We start from the raw sequence: 14,547 nt of genomic DNA, 5'->3' as shown, positions 1-14,547 counted from the left end.
ATAGTTCGAATTCCAGAAACCTTTCATTTTTACTCTTCATCATTGATTCTCATTCCAAATTTCAGGATTCCACCTCTATCCGTTCACCCAAATCCAAATTGTACTAAATTTAGTACCATTTAGTACTTTTCGTGCACTTATAGTTCGAATTTTCAAAAACCTTTCTTTGTTACTCTCCACCAGTGACAATAATTTCAAATCTCAGGATTCCAGCTCTATCCGTTCACCCAAATCCAAATTTAATACCATTTAGTACTTTTCGTACCCTTATTGTTCGAATTTACAAAAACCTTTCATTGTTACTCTTCATCAGTGACCCTCATTCCAAATGTTTGTGTTTATTTATTTATTTATTTATTTATTTATTTATTCATATTTGTATAACATAAAGCCTTAAAGGCCAAATAATTTGTATACATGACAAAGACTACCTGAGTTTATATATTATATAATTCAAAACTTATATCAAATAATACATTTTCTAACAATTCTTTCAATTTACACGAAATACTCTCATAATCTTGGCTCCCCAGCCAAAAAAAATCTTAGAACAAGATAAATTTTGTCCAATGAGCTATAACTCGATTTATGTAATATAATAATAAAAACAAAATTAGTTTTGAGATAGGGAATGGAAATGCCTCAAAATTTTTAAGCGGAATGCATTATTGCTGTGAGAGAAAATTCGCAGTTCTAGCGGTAAAAAATTCCAGCAACGAGCTACTCTGACGATAAATGATTTTGCAAAAATATTCTTCCAAATCATAGGAATGAATATTTGAGGATTTCTAGAAGAACGCGTAAAGACGAAGGTTCTTCTTAATGCTGGAGGTTTTTCACTTTTTATCATTTTGTAAAACGAAAAAAGGCAACGGAATTTTATGAACATATCAAAAGAACAACCAAGGAAGTTTATAACGTAGGAAGAAACATGACTATCACGACTTAAATTGTATATGAAGCGCGTGATAGTATTTACGATACGCTTCAATCTAATAATATTCATGGCAGTAGACCCCGAGTAAACTTCGAGACCATACAATATTTGTGAAAACAAAAGAGAATTTGCCAGTGTTATCTTGATTCGATAGGGTAAATATAAATTGGCACCATAAATTCTACGTAATGAACCCCATACTTTGCCGGTTAAAGTATCTATATGACTCTTAAAAGATAGTTCAGAATCGATTATTATGCCTAAGCATCTATGTTGTTGCACAAATTCTATACTATCATTACCTATGAAGAGATCAAATGAAGGTAAAACACGGTTAGTAATGCCAAAGTTCAACGCTTTAGTTTTCGACGAATTGACTTTTAATGAGTTTTGTGTTGCAAATTGAACAAATGTATTTAAATGAGAATTAATGTTAATTTCAAGTAAGTTTGGAAAATGACGATTGCCATTGAAAAGCAAAAATATGTCATCTGCGAATATATAAGTGGAGCAAGTCGTAGAATTTAAGAGACGCGGAAGATCATTCAAATATAGAATGAATAAGAGAGGCCCAAGGACAGACCCTTGTGGTACCCCAGACAATAAATTCTGACAATTAGACCTACAACCATTTAACTCGACAAATTGATTTCTGTCACATAAATAGGAAAGAATCAATTTACAGGCAGATTTTGAGAAGTGAAAATCGTTCCTCAGCTTTAAAATCAGTAACGAATGATCAATACTGTTGAAAGCTTTAGACAAATCCAAGGAAATTAGCACACTCAGCCTACTCTTATTAATGTTTTCACGAATGGAGTCTGTAAGTTTTAAAAGCAAATGTGTAGTATTAAATCCTTTCCGAAAGGCATATTGCGACTCATCGATCATGCGCTCACAAGTCTGAAGCATTTGAGCTTTAATTATATATTCTAATATCTTAGATAAAGCCGGTAATATAGATATAGGCCTGAGATCATCAGAATCACGAACTGAGCGACACTTGGGAATAGGCACCACTCGAGCAGTCTTCCACATAGCAGGGAACGTCGACGTAGTTAAAATGCTATTAACAAGGTCCATTATAAGAGGAGAAATGTATGGAAAAACGAGTTTGATAAAGGTTATTGGTATGCCATCAACACCTACAGATTTAGAATGCACTTTACACATTGCTTCAAAGAGTTCTACTTCATCAACACAATGAAAAGAGAAAGATGAATCCAAATCAGTGAAGTTATCAACATCAATCCGAGAAGCATTATTTCCGAAAGAAGAATTAACAAAGTAATCATTAATGCAGTTGACATCAATGTCAATCACTTCCTGATCATTCCCCGAGCAACCAGAATTTTTTAGGAACTTCCAAAGCCTTGCAGAATCCATTCCACTGAAGGTCCTAATATAATGACGTCTTCTTGTCCTACGAATAACCGACTTAGCTTTATTCCTATATTTGCAGTATAATTTCCATTTTTCTTGAGATTTATCCCTTGAGAATTCCAAGTACGCTAAGTCTCTTATCGATACAGCAAACCTTACTTCATTAGAATTCATCCAAGAATTAGCAGAGTACTTTATTTCCTTTCTAACTATAGGAACAAAAGTAAATAGAGAATCAAGAATATAAGAGATATAAGAGCATTTAGTATCAACATCCATACTCTCAAAGACCAAACTGGGGTCAAAAGTGTTGAGAAAAGAAAATAATGAATTCCAGTCAATTTGATTGTAATCTCGATATTCAACAAAATGGGGAGAGACACTGTGTCTAAGAGATAGAGATGCAAAAATAAGTGCATGATCTGAAATTGCGGGACACTGAACCTGATCAGAATGAATCAAAAGAGAGTTGTTACTAATCAACATGAAATCTATCAGAGACGTAGAATGATTAGCTATACCAAAATGAGTAGGCATAAAATTATGCACAATGTTAAGGTTCAACCTAGTACAGAGTGATCGAAACAAGTACGCTTTGGAGGAATTGAACAGATTGCAATTAAAATCACCGGTAACCATTATGTTCTCATATTGAGCAAAAAGTTCATGATGAAGACTTTCAAACAAATGAATATTTCCCGAAGGCAGATATACGCATCCAAAAAGCAGTTTATTTCCACCAAATTGTAGTTCTAAAAACATGGATTCACAATGAGCTATCGATGTTTTATGAATGCATTTGTATCGAATTCCTCTAGAAACGTAAATCATGACACCACCACCTCTACCAGGTATCTGACGATCATTTCGACAAAGAAAGAAGCCCGGAATGGAAACCGCAGAATCAAGTATGTCACTAGTGAGCCAAGTCTCTGAAACAGCAAAAATATCAAATGTATTCCAGCTCTATCCGTTCATCCAAATCCGAATTGTACTAAATTTAGTACCATTTAGTACTTTTCGTACCCTTATAGTTCGAATTTCCAAAAACCTTTCATTGTTACTCTTCATCAGTGACCCTCATTCCAAATGTTTGTATTCCAGGTCTATCCGTTAACCCAAATCCAAATTGTACTAAATTTAGTACCATTTAGTACTTTTCGTACACTTATTGTCCGCATTTCCAAAAACCTTTCTTTGTTACTCTCCATCTGTGACCTTCATTCCAAATTTCAGGATTCAAACTCTATTCGTTCACCCAAACCCAAATTGTACTAAATTTAGTACCATTTATTACCTTTCGTACACTTATAGTTCGAGTCCCAATAACCTTTCATTGTTACTCTTCATTAGTGACCTTCATTCCAAATTTCAGGATTCCAGCTCTATCGGTTCACCCAAATCCAAATTGTACTAAATTTAGTACCATTTAGTACTTTTCGTGCACTTACAGTTCGATTTTCTAAAAACCATTCTTTGTTACTCTCCATCAGTGGTTACAGGTTTCCAGCTCAATCCGTTCACCCAAATCCAAATTGTCCTAAATTTAGTACCATTTAGTACTTTCCGTACACCTATTGTTCGAATTTCCAAAAACCTTTCTTTGTTACTCTCCATCTGTGACCTTAATTCCAAATTTCAGGATTCCAACTCTATTCATTCACCCAAACCAAAATTGTACTAAATTAAGTACCATTTATTACTTTTCGTACACTTACAGTTCGAATCCCAATAACCTTTTATTGTTACTCTTCATAATGACACTCATTCCAAATTTCAGGATTCCAGGTCAATCCGTTCACCCAAATCCAAATTGTACTAAAATTAGTACCATTTATTACTTTTCGTACACTTATAGTTCGAATCCCAATAACCTTTCATTGTTACTCTTCATCAGTGACCATCATTCCAAATTTCACGATTCCAGCTCAATCCGTTCACCCAAATCCAAATTGTACTAAACTTAGTGCCATTTAGTACTTTTCGTGCACTTATAGTTCGAATTTCCAAAAACCATTCTTTGTTACTCTCCATCAGTGACCCTCATTGCAAATTACAGGGTTCCAGCTCAATCCGTTCACCCAAACCCAAATTGTACTAAATTTAGTACCATTTATTACTTTTCGTACACTTATAGTTCAAGTCCCAATAACCTTTCATTGTTACTCTTCATCAGTGACCCTCATTCCAAATGTTTGTATTCCAGCTCAATCCATTCACCCAACTCAAAATTGTACTAAATTTAGTAACATTTAGAACTTTTCGTACCCTTATAGTTCGAATTTCCAAAAACCTTTCATTGTTACTCTTCATCAGTGACCCTCATTCCAAATGTTTGTATTCCAGCTCTATCCGTTCACCCAAATCCAAATTGTACTATATTTAGTACCATTTAGTACTTTTCCTATACTTTTTATGCGAATTTTCAAAAACCTTTCTTTTTTGCTCTCCATCAGTGGCCTTAATTCCAAATTTCAGGATTCCAGCTCTATCCGTTCATCCAAATCCGAATTGTACTAAATTTAGTACCATTTAGTACTTTTCGTGCACTTATAGTTCGAATTTCTAAAAACCTTTCTTTGTTACTCTCATTACAAATTTCAGGATTCAAGCTCAATCCGTTCGCCCAAATTCAAAATTGTACTAAATTTAGTACCATTTAGAACTTTTCGTGCACTTATAGTTCGAATTTCCAAAAACCTTTCTTTGTTACTCTCCACCAGTGACCCTAATTTCAAATTTCAGGATTCCAGCTCTATCCGTTCATCCAAATCCGAATTGTACTAAATTTAGTACCATTTAGTACTTTTCGTACCCTTATAGTTCGAATTTCCAAAAACCTTTCATTGTTACTCTTCATTAGTGACCCTCATTCCAAATGTTTGTATTCCAGCTCTATCCGTTCACCCAAATCCAAATTGTACTAAATTTAGTACCATTTAGTACTATTCGTGCACTTATAGTTCGAATTTCCAAAAACCTTTCTTTGTTACTCTCCACAATTGACCCTAATTTTAAATTTCAGGATTCCAGCTCTATCCGTTCACACAAATCCAAATTGTACTAAATTTAGTACCATTTAGTACTTTTCGTACCCTTGTAGTTCGAATTTCCAAAAACCCTTTGGTACATCTTTCTAACTCTTCATCAGTTACCCTCATTCCAAATTTCAGAGTTCTAGCTCTACGCGTTCACGTAATACAAAGGGTACCATATTTAGTACCTTTTGGTACTTTTCGTACCCTTCCAGTTCGAATTTCGAAAAATCCAGCCTTATCTCACCCCTACACACCAACAGCAACCCACACTAAAAATTTCAAGTTTCTAGCTTCAGCCGTTTCGTCTGGGCGTTGATGAATCAGTCAGTCAGTCACTCACCTCACTACTCTTTTATATATATAGATAATTTTTTTGGGGAAAAGAGTGTTTCAATTTACAAAGGCTGAGGGTATACTGAGGGTATATACTTTTTTACTTGTTAGCTATCAAATTGACGACACTTGAGTTTCTCCAATGTCTCATAAATTTTATTATTTTCTTTATTGTTTTCGTAAGATCTCTGAAACTTTTTTGTGTATTAATGTTTCAAGATGTACAACGGAAGGAGCTTAGCCTAACCCACTTGCCCAAAAAAAAATCAAACTGACTGTAAAGATCTAACCGGAAACTTTTGAAATAACTAAAAAAAAATCTCTATGTAAAATATAGTCCTTCAAGCAACAATATTGCAAATTCTCATCAAATTCACACTGTAATTCACATAAAGAGATCAATCAAATGTTATATTTTAACTTTCTTTCACGCAATAAAATCAATTCATTAATCACAACATAATGGTGCTTTGCATTACATTATTTTTTATTCGAAATGGATTATGGCAAAGTTCTATACAATCTTCTCTTTTTATATTCTTCCTTATGGTTTTTTATTCGCCCCCCATTTTCTGGGGAAACTAAATTCAGCAGGGGAGGTTTCAATTGAATATTATCCACCACCGCAACGCTTAATTTTTTCTTCATCATAATAAAGCAATAATTATAAATCGCAATTAAAATAAAATGTTAATAAATATTTACGTGCCTTCGTCCTCATGCCTAGAAGAAGTCTTTCGTTTTCTAAATGCAAAGCAACTACCCGAACTCAAAACGTTCATTTACCAAATACAAAACCGCTGTACTTTCACTTTTCATGTTGATGTTGGATTTAAAGAAATGATACCGCAAATTTTTTTATCTACATAGAATTGTGAATGTAGAGAAATAAACATCAATAATAAGGAGAGCAAACTTCGTTTCTGTTAGATTTTTGAAAACAAAAAATCTCTTCTGCCAGAATGAAATAGTTTTCAACAATAAGTTCCACCCATGTATATTTAATGGTTGGCACCATGTAGGCTTTGTAATGTTGTTTTTATTGTATGAGTGCGTTTGTCTGTAATCCTGTCTGTTTAAGTTGTAGGGTAAATAAGGGAACATTTTCGCAATCAAAATGTAACGTCTGCCCTCTTATTCGTGTTTTGTTATGGGTGGCATTTAAATAAACAAAACAATTGTCTATTTAAATTTTGTTGTTGCTTACGTTGCTTTCAGTTAGTCAACCGTAACAGTTCTCCCACACTATAATATTAACTCAAACGCACAAATCGCCTACTCACAGACTTTGTCTGATAAAATTTTTGCAATGATTTTGAAAGTGGTAGAATTGTTTTGACGTTAGTGTTGTTGTTTCAATTACTTGGTCTGGAAACCAATACATAAAAACGTTGAAAAATGGGGTTGAAATTATTCAGACACACAGTTAAGCCAGAACTTTTCACATCTAAAAGAGATTAACTCAACCCATAATTTGTGCAGCAACACAAATAATAACAGTTGGCAAACGAAAGTACCAGCAACCACGATATTATTAGACAGTTCTGACATTAAAGTCGACAATAACATTCTACACAGATTGAATTATTGAAAAAAGGCCAACTGAGAGTTGTAGGATAAAATTCCTTAAAGTGAATGTTTTTTAATCTATGAAGAAAATTAAATAGAAGAAGTAAAAGTCTTACAGATAACACTGTGCTACAAAATGGAGCTCAAAGGTTGGGGGCTGGAAAATTCCTATTGGAGATGAAAGCCCTTGTTGAGTATATTCAGAACCCCGAAGGACAGATTCGCCGTGAGTCGAACTTTCGCGATATGGCGTGATGAATATTTTGCTGGGGACCCTAAAAGCCATCTGGAATCAGCGTTATATCTTTGTTCGCTGTTGTTTAAGCTTATATTTAAGATGACATGTCTGCAGTTAAATCAAATGAGGATTTTTTTCATAGAACATTTCGACCTTCTAACTCGCTTCCTTCAATGTCCTTTATTTCAAGAACCGTAATAAAAGTGGTACAAGATGACATTTTTCCGCTTCGAAATATTCTACAAAAATGTGGCTCGGAAGATTTTAGGTACGGTTCCCAAAGACATAAAATCGATCAAATTTGGTTTAAGCGGTCGTTTTTTACTTTTACCCGAATCTTGCTCAGACAGCCCTATATCTATTTATTTCAATATATTATTGTTAACCTAATGATGACCGAGAATTCTCGGAGTCATTAAAACTGTTGCATCTCGTTTTGCTAAGCACGTTAATTTAATAATTTTTTGGAATAAAGATCCGGATATCCGAATTATGGAACTGGTTATTCTGATATTAAAATCGAATTTTTATCCGGTTTTTATGAACCGATTAACCGTATATGTATATCATTAGAAAGCTATTAAAATTGTCAATCAGATATGATTAATATGCATTAGACATTTTAAGCGGCTTTGGTGTTGGAACAAAAAAACCGTATTTTCGAACCGTTTCTTAAAGTTTGTGAGGATACATTTCTGTGCGTGAAAAAAATTGTGATCATGACCTGGGGGGTGGAAAATTCATTTTTGAGGTGAAAGCTGTTGGTGAGGACATACAGAATTCTGAAGGGCAGATCCGCCGTGAGTCCAACCTTTAAGTTATGGCGGGTTGAATTCTGGGATGGTGACCCATTATTGCAAGTGTAAAAAGTTACGTAACTGAATTTCAAGTGGGTTTAGGGTTCTACTGGGACAATATAAAAAATAAAAAAATCCTCATTTGATTTGACTGAAGACATGTCATCTTAAAAATAAGCTTAAACAACAGCGAACAAAGATATAACGCTGATTCCAGATGGCTTTTAGGGTCTCCAGCAAAATATTCATCACGCCATATCGCGAAAGTTCGACTCACGGCGAATCTGTCCTTCGGGGTTCTGTATATACCCAACAAGGGCTTTCATCTCCAATAGGAATTTTCCACCCCCCAAAATTTCGGTTCACAGTGTAATAGAAATCAAAAAGCAGAAAGTAGGAAGGTTTGTGAATACAGTAGAAAGTGAGTTGGAGTTGAAAATGTTGGCTTACATTTCTCGAGTATTTTAGTCATCTCAATCGTTTAGAGTACTGTTGCAGCATGTCAAGCGTTCGGATTCGACCATTAGGAGATCCCATATAATTTAGGTATAATATAATCAGGTTTGATTCTTTAGAACAGAAATTACTATTTTCTATAGGATGCTTGCAGGTGTTTCAAAGTCTGCCGAACTGCAATTTGATTAGTATTCAAGCATCGGTGTGCCAAAATAATTTACTACAGAGAGCGTATAACAAACGCCAATAATTATACGTCATATAGTACTAGCAATAAAGTATATAAACCACTGATGGCCTAACTTTGCAAAGACACTATTGTATGTGATACTAGTAAAGTGCCCGCTACTTCGTATGCGGAAAGGATATAAAAAACAAATAAACAATATTTAATATGTGTTCGCTATGAACACTGTTATAATACCAATTCTAATTAAGTACTGTTCGTACACCACTCAACACAGCCACATTTCTTGAGACATTTTAATAAGAGGTTTCTGTTCTCAGAAGGTAAAACATTCTTGTAAACAAATAAACCCAAGACCAATGTTATTATCATTCAGAACTTTTCGTAAATTTAAAGTAGGTATTTCAGCCATCAGCGACCCTCATACCATATATCAGAATTTATTCGCATTTCAAAAAAAACTCCTATATTACTTATTGTTCATGCAATAACAAAATGGTACAAATTTAGTATTTTTCGTACACCTGGGTATAACCTTAAAAATTACCTTCTTATTTAAATCATGTATTCCAACCGCGAATGAGTTTCCAGCTCTTTAAGTTATTCCAAACCCAATAATAGTAATTTGCATATAAACAAATCAGTATGCATTTCCAAAACGATCTCCATATTTTAACACCACATACCAAGATTGATTCTAAGAACAAATTTTAGAAATCCACCTCTGTTCCTACACCCTTTTCAACATTTAGACCACTTAGGTATTTTTCATCAACTAATGGTACGTATATACCAACGATACACACTAATACTCACCCTAACTCCAAAAAAGATTCCAAATCCATCCCTACACCCAACAGTAAATGGAGTACCATTTAGACGTTTTCGTATACGTAATTTGACAACAACATTTATTAACCCTACACTGACATAAATACAAAATAATTACAGTAATCTTAATTCCAAATCTCAGCTGTATGCGTTAATCCAATAACAAATTGTACCATTTAGGACTCTTCATACGCATACGCACGATTTTCCAAACTAACTCAAATTCAAAACAAGTGAGGGAAGGCTATAGTCGGGTCGGGGCCGACTATGTGATACCCTACACCACTACCCCTGTTCAAAAACTTTTGACTAATAAAATTCAAAATATTAAAATTGGGATAGCTTAGCGCTTTTGCTCTGAATGTCTTCATTTCCGATATCTTCGTTGTTTGACCACCTACGACAACCTACGTAACATCGTTGCAAAGGTGATATTTTCTACTTTCATTAGCAGGTTTTGCTTTTGATATACCCCTTTTAGAAGCGGAGATATTCGCTTTGAAATTGACTTTTTCTCCAAATAAGTTTTTTGTCCATTCCGACCCCTGAATATTATCCGACCATCACCACAATCAATAGGCTTCTTTCTCTGTAGGATCCCCATTAGTCCCCAAAATTTCGTGACGATCCGATCAAAATTGCGACCTGTAGCGTGATTACAAACAAATGAAAAAATGGGATGTATTGCCGACTATTGTGATATCTCCGTTATGTGGCCACCTACGCCAACCTATTTTGCATCACTGTAAAGATTGGATTTTCTACTTTCATAGTCAGACTTTGTTTTTGGAAGATCCCCAACCGAATCTGTGATATTCGTCATTATTATTAAAATCGCAAAAATAAGAAGTTGGGTTCTTTTAGCGGCTATTGCGATATATTCGTTGTTTGATCACCTACGAGAACCTACTTTACATCACTAGAAAGGCGATATTTTCTACCTCCATGGCCAGGTTCTGCTTTTGGTATACCCCATATTGATGCTGAGATATTCGCTTAGGAAAAAAACGTTGTCTTTTTCTCCAAATAAGTTTTTTGTCCATTACGACCCCTAAATATTATCCGACCATCACCAAAATCAATAGGCTTCTTCATCTGTGTGACCCCCATTAACCCTCAACATTTCGTGACGATCCGATCAAAATTAAGACCTGTAGCGTGATTTCCAAAAAAGTGGAAAAATGGGATGTATTACCGACTATTGCGATATCTCCGTTATTTGGTCACCTACGCCGACCTAGGTTACATCATTGTAAAGATGGGATCTTCTACTTTCATAGTCACCCTTCGCTTTTGGAAAATCCCCAACCAAAGTTGTGATATTCGTCAATATAATTAATATCGCAAAAATGAAAATTTGGGTTTTATTTGCGACTATTGTGATATCTTCGTTGTTTGATCACCTACGAAAACCTACTTTACATCATTAGAAAGGTGATATTTTCTACTTTTATTGTCAGGTTTTGCTTTTGGTATACCCGTATAGAAGCTGAGATATTCGCTTTGGAAAAAAACGTTGTCTTTTTATCCACATAAGTTTTTTGCCCATTCCGACCCCTAAATACTATCCGAACATCACCAAAATCAATAGGCTTCTTCCCCTCCGGGACCCCCATCAACATCCAAAATTTCGTGACGATCCGATCAAAATTGCGACCTGTAGCGTGATTACAAGGTTTAGATGGACAGACGGACAGACGGACGGACGGACGGACTGACGGACGGACACACATAGCCAGATCGACTCAGCTCGTCGAGACATTCATTTTGGTATACATAAGTATGGGTCTACGACCATTATTTCGATGCGTTACAAACTTTTTGGCCAAAACCAACTTATAATACCCTCCCCACATAGTGGTGTAGGGTATAATTTCAGGATTCCAGCGCTATACGCTCACCTAAATCCAAATTGTACCAAATTTAGTACCATTTAGTGCTTTTCGTACCCATAACTACGAATTTAGTACTTTTCGTACACATAAGTATGATTTTCCAAAACTGCATCCATATTTGAATTCTACACTCCAACAGTAATCTTAATTCCAAATTTTAGGTTTCCACATCTATTCTTTCACCCAAATCCAAATTGTACTCAATTTAGTACCATTTAGTACTTTTAGTACCCATTAGTACAAATTTCCAAAGCTACCTCAATCCTACAAGCCAACAGTAATCTTAATTTCAAATTGTAGGTTTACAGCTCTTTCCGTTCACCCAAATCCAAATTATTCTAAATTTTGTACCATTTAGTACTTTCCGGATTTCCCAAGCGATTCCCAAGCTATTCCCAACCGATTCTAGCCATATCCATTTAAAATATACAATTGGTACAGTCAATCACTCTTTTATTAACATAGATTTTGTCTTGCAGATATATACAGATTTTCGTTGATTCAGAATGTAAGTTTATAATATAGGTCCAGTTCCTGGCGTGAACATAAATTGTATGTATTCTGAGACATATCGTATTTCTGGAGTTTAGAGAAGAAATAAAGTTTTGATATATTCTAGGACCCCATATTAACATTTTATGGAGAACAAATTTGTAGAATATTTTGATCTGATAGGATCACACTTTATAGGAAAATTTAATAATGTTTGTAAAAACGTCCCAAAGATATAATTTTAATGACCCGGATGAGGGTCAAATAAGTATCGGCGACCCAAAAACATAAGTACCAAACGTTTGGTCAAAATCCATTCATTTTCAGATTTTTGGCAAGGTTTTTCTGGAAATCGCCACTGTCCACTGTTTTAAATGTTATGCATCCCCATTCTCTGTATAGTATTTTACCTTATATACAGAGTATTTCTGTGATGTCTGATAGATTCCGAACGTAAATATACAGATATGAAATTATTGTTTAAACATGCTATTTTCTCGCTTCCTTTCATACTTTTTTGTTTTACCGTCTAGTCATGTCTGATAATCGGTTTGTTGCACACCATGATTGTCGAAATAGTTTGAGTTTAAAGTAGAATATTGGAAGTGAATTTAGTATACTAAAAAAAAAACCACATTAAAAGTTTTTATTTCAAACCCAACGACGGATTCTTCATTGTGAGGCCCAATACCCCAGTTAATTTTGTTTCGTTCGAATTGTAATTTGTACCATATATTTTCTGGTATTTGTACTTAGAAAAAGGTAATAAATTGTGACCCTTTTCATACATTGCTTTGTTGCGTATGACTATTAACGTTACTTATACGCAAACTGGTTTGTTAGATTCATGTGGGTGGAATCTTTTGAACAATATTCATACTAAATATATTTGCATCAAAAGAAAAAATGTTGCCAAAAAAAATGTTGGAAACCATTATTCACATAATTTCCGAAATACATCCTTCAGCAATTTAACACACATATTTTACCACAGAATCTTTACCTCCCAAAACCAAATCTTTTAACGCAGAAAGTAAACAAAAAATTACAAGATAATCAAGGGAATATTCACACATAATAAACTGGAAAATGTTTATTAAAAGCTGCAAGAAACCAGAAACTTTACGTAAAATTATCACTCTTTTAACTAGCCAAACTACCAACCAACCCGACAGTCAACAAGTATTTATGGAATATTTATAGAGAAGAAAAAGAAGCTGAAAATACTTTAAGACAGAAAACTTCATTTGCAACAAACCACAATATTTGTTACTTCTTCTTTTCGGGCTTTCTTTGCGCTGTACAAAATTATGCCACACTAAATTTTTCATATAAAGAAAAAGGAACAAAAACTGTTCCACAAAGCCACAAAATGTTATAAAAAGTTTGTCTCATTTACTTTTTCCAAAGTAAGAAAATAAGTCATATATTCTTCGAATAATCTTAAATACTTTGAAACAACGAAAGCCTTAAAATGTACACTTATTTCTTGCATCGTAACTACTTGCTTAAAATGAGAAACGAATGGAATAAGGAGAAGGAATCTGTTCCTTCTGTCCCCTTCATTTCAGCATTAGAAGGAGAATGCTGTTTTTTTATTTGTACCGACCTTAAGCCTAATTTGTTGAGCATAATAAATGCAAGCAAACAAGTTTAATTTTATGTCGTGCGCTTTTTTCGGGGGCTATGATAAGAGGCTTAACATGTGCTCCCTTTTCTTTTCGTTTGAAGTGAAAATTTAGAAGTTTTTATATTTTACCCCTCCATTTCGGCTGTGACAGACGCTGATATTATTTGAAACGAATGTGCCATAAATGAGGATTTCTTAAGTGGATTATCATTACTTGAAATACTTTTGCTTTGGATGGGCAGCAACTCTAAAAAGTGGATTAAACGTCGAGTATACCAGAGATTAGCATTTAGAAATATATTTGAAGCTTAATGAAAACGTACATACGAAAACGCGGGACGAAAACTTTAAAAGAAATTGGTAAAAATAAGGAAGGTATACAAGAACCTCCGGTGAGTATGATTCCCACTGCTACTTATACATCACACTTTCCTATTTGAAATGTGATATTCAAATCCCTCAAAAGGACATCAAATAAATTATCTCACATAGCATTTTCAAAATTCACAGACAGGGGAAGTAATATTGGACTCAGTTAATAACGGGTGTGTATAGGAAACAGAAAATGTTCAGGGATGTGTTGATTTGGACATTTTTTCCGGTAGTCTTGCAAAAAACACAATAGTTAATAGCCTTGCTTTCTTAGTTAGTTTTATAACACACATATATCACACCTGTTCAAAAAAGGTAGAAACTCAAAATTTTGAAATTTTAATTTTTTTTATTAAAAAACGATATATAATGCCCAACTCCATCCACAG

At 34.3% G+C, this 14,547-nt stretch overlaps 1 pseudogene; it reads left to right on the top strand.

Moving 5' to 3' along the window:
* The window catches only part of LOC141403250 (uncharacterized), a 242,385-nt pseudogene that overhangs the window by 56,184 nt on the left and 171,654 nt on the right, over positions 1-14,547 (top strand).

The sequence above is a fragment of the Musca autumnalis genome, unplaced genomic scaffold, assembly GCF_047663935.1.
Source record: "Musca autumnalis isolate F117 unplaced genomic scaffold, ASM4766393v1 scaffold_4, whole genome shotgun sequence".
NCBI lineage: Eukaryota > Metazoa > Arthropoda > Insecta > Diptera > Muscidae > Musca > Musca autumnalis.
This window is presented reverse-complemented; position numbering and strand designations above follow the sequence as displayed.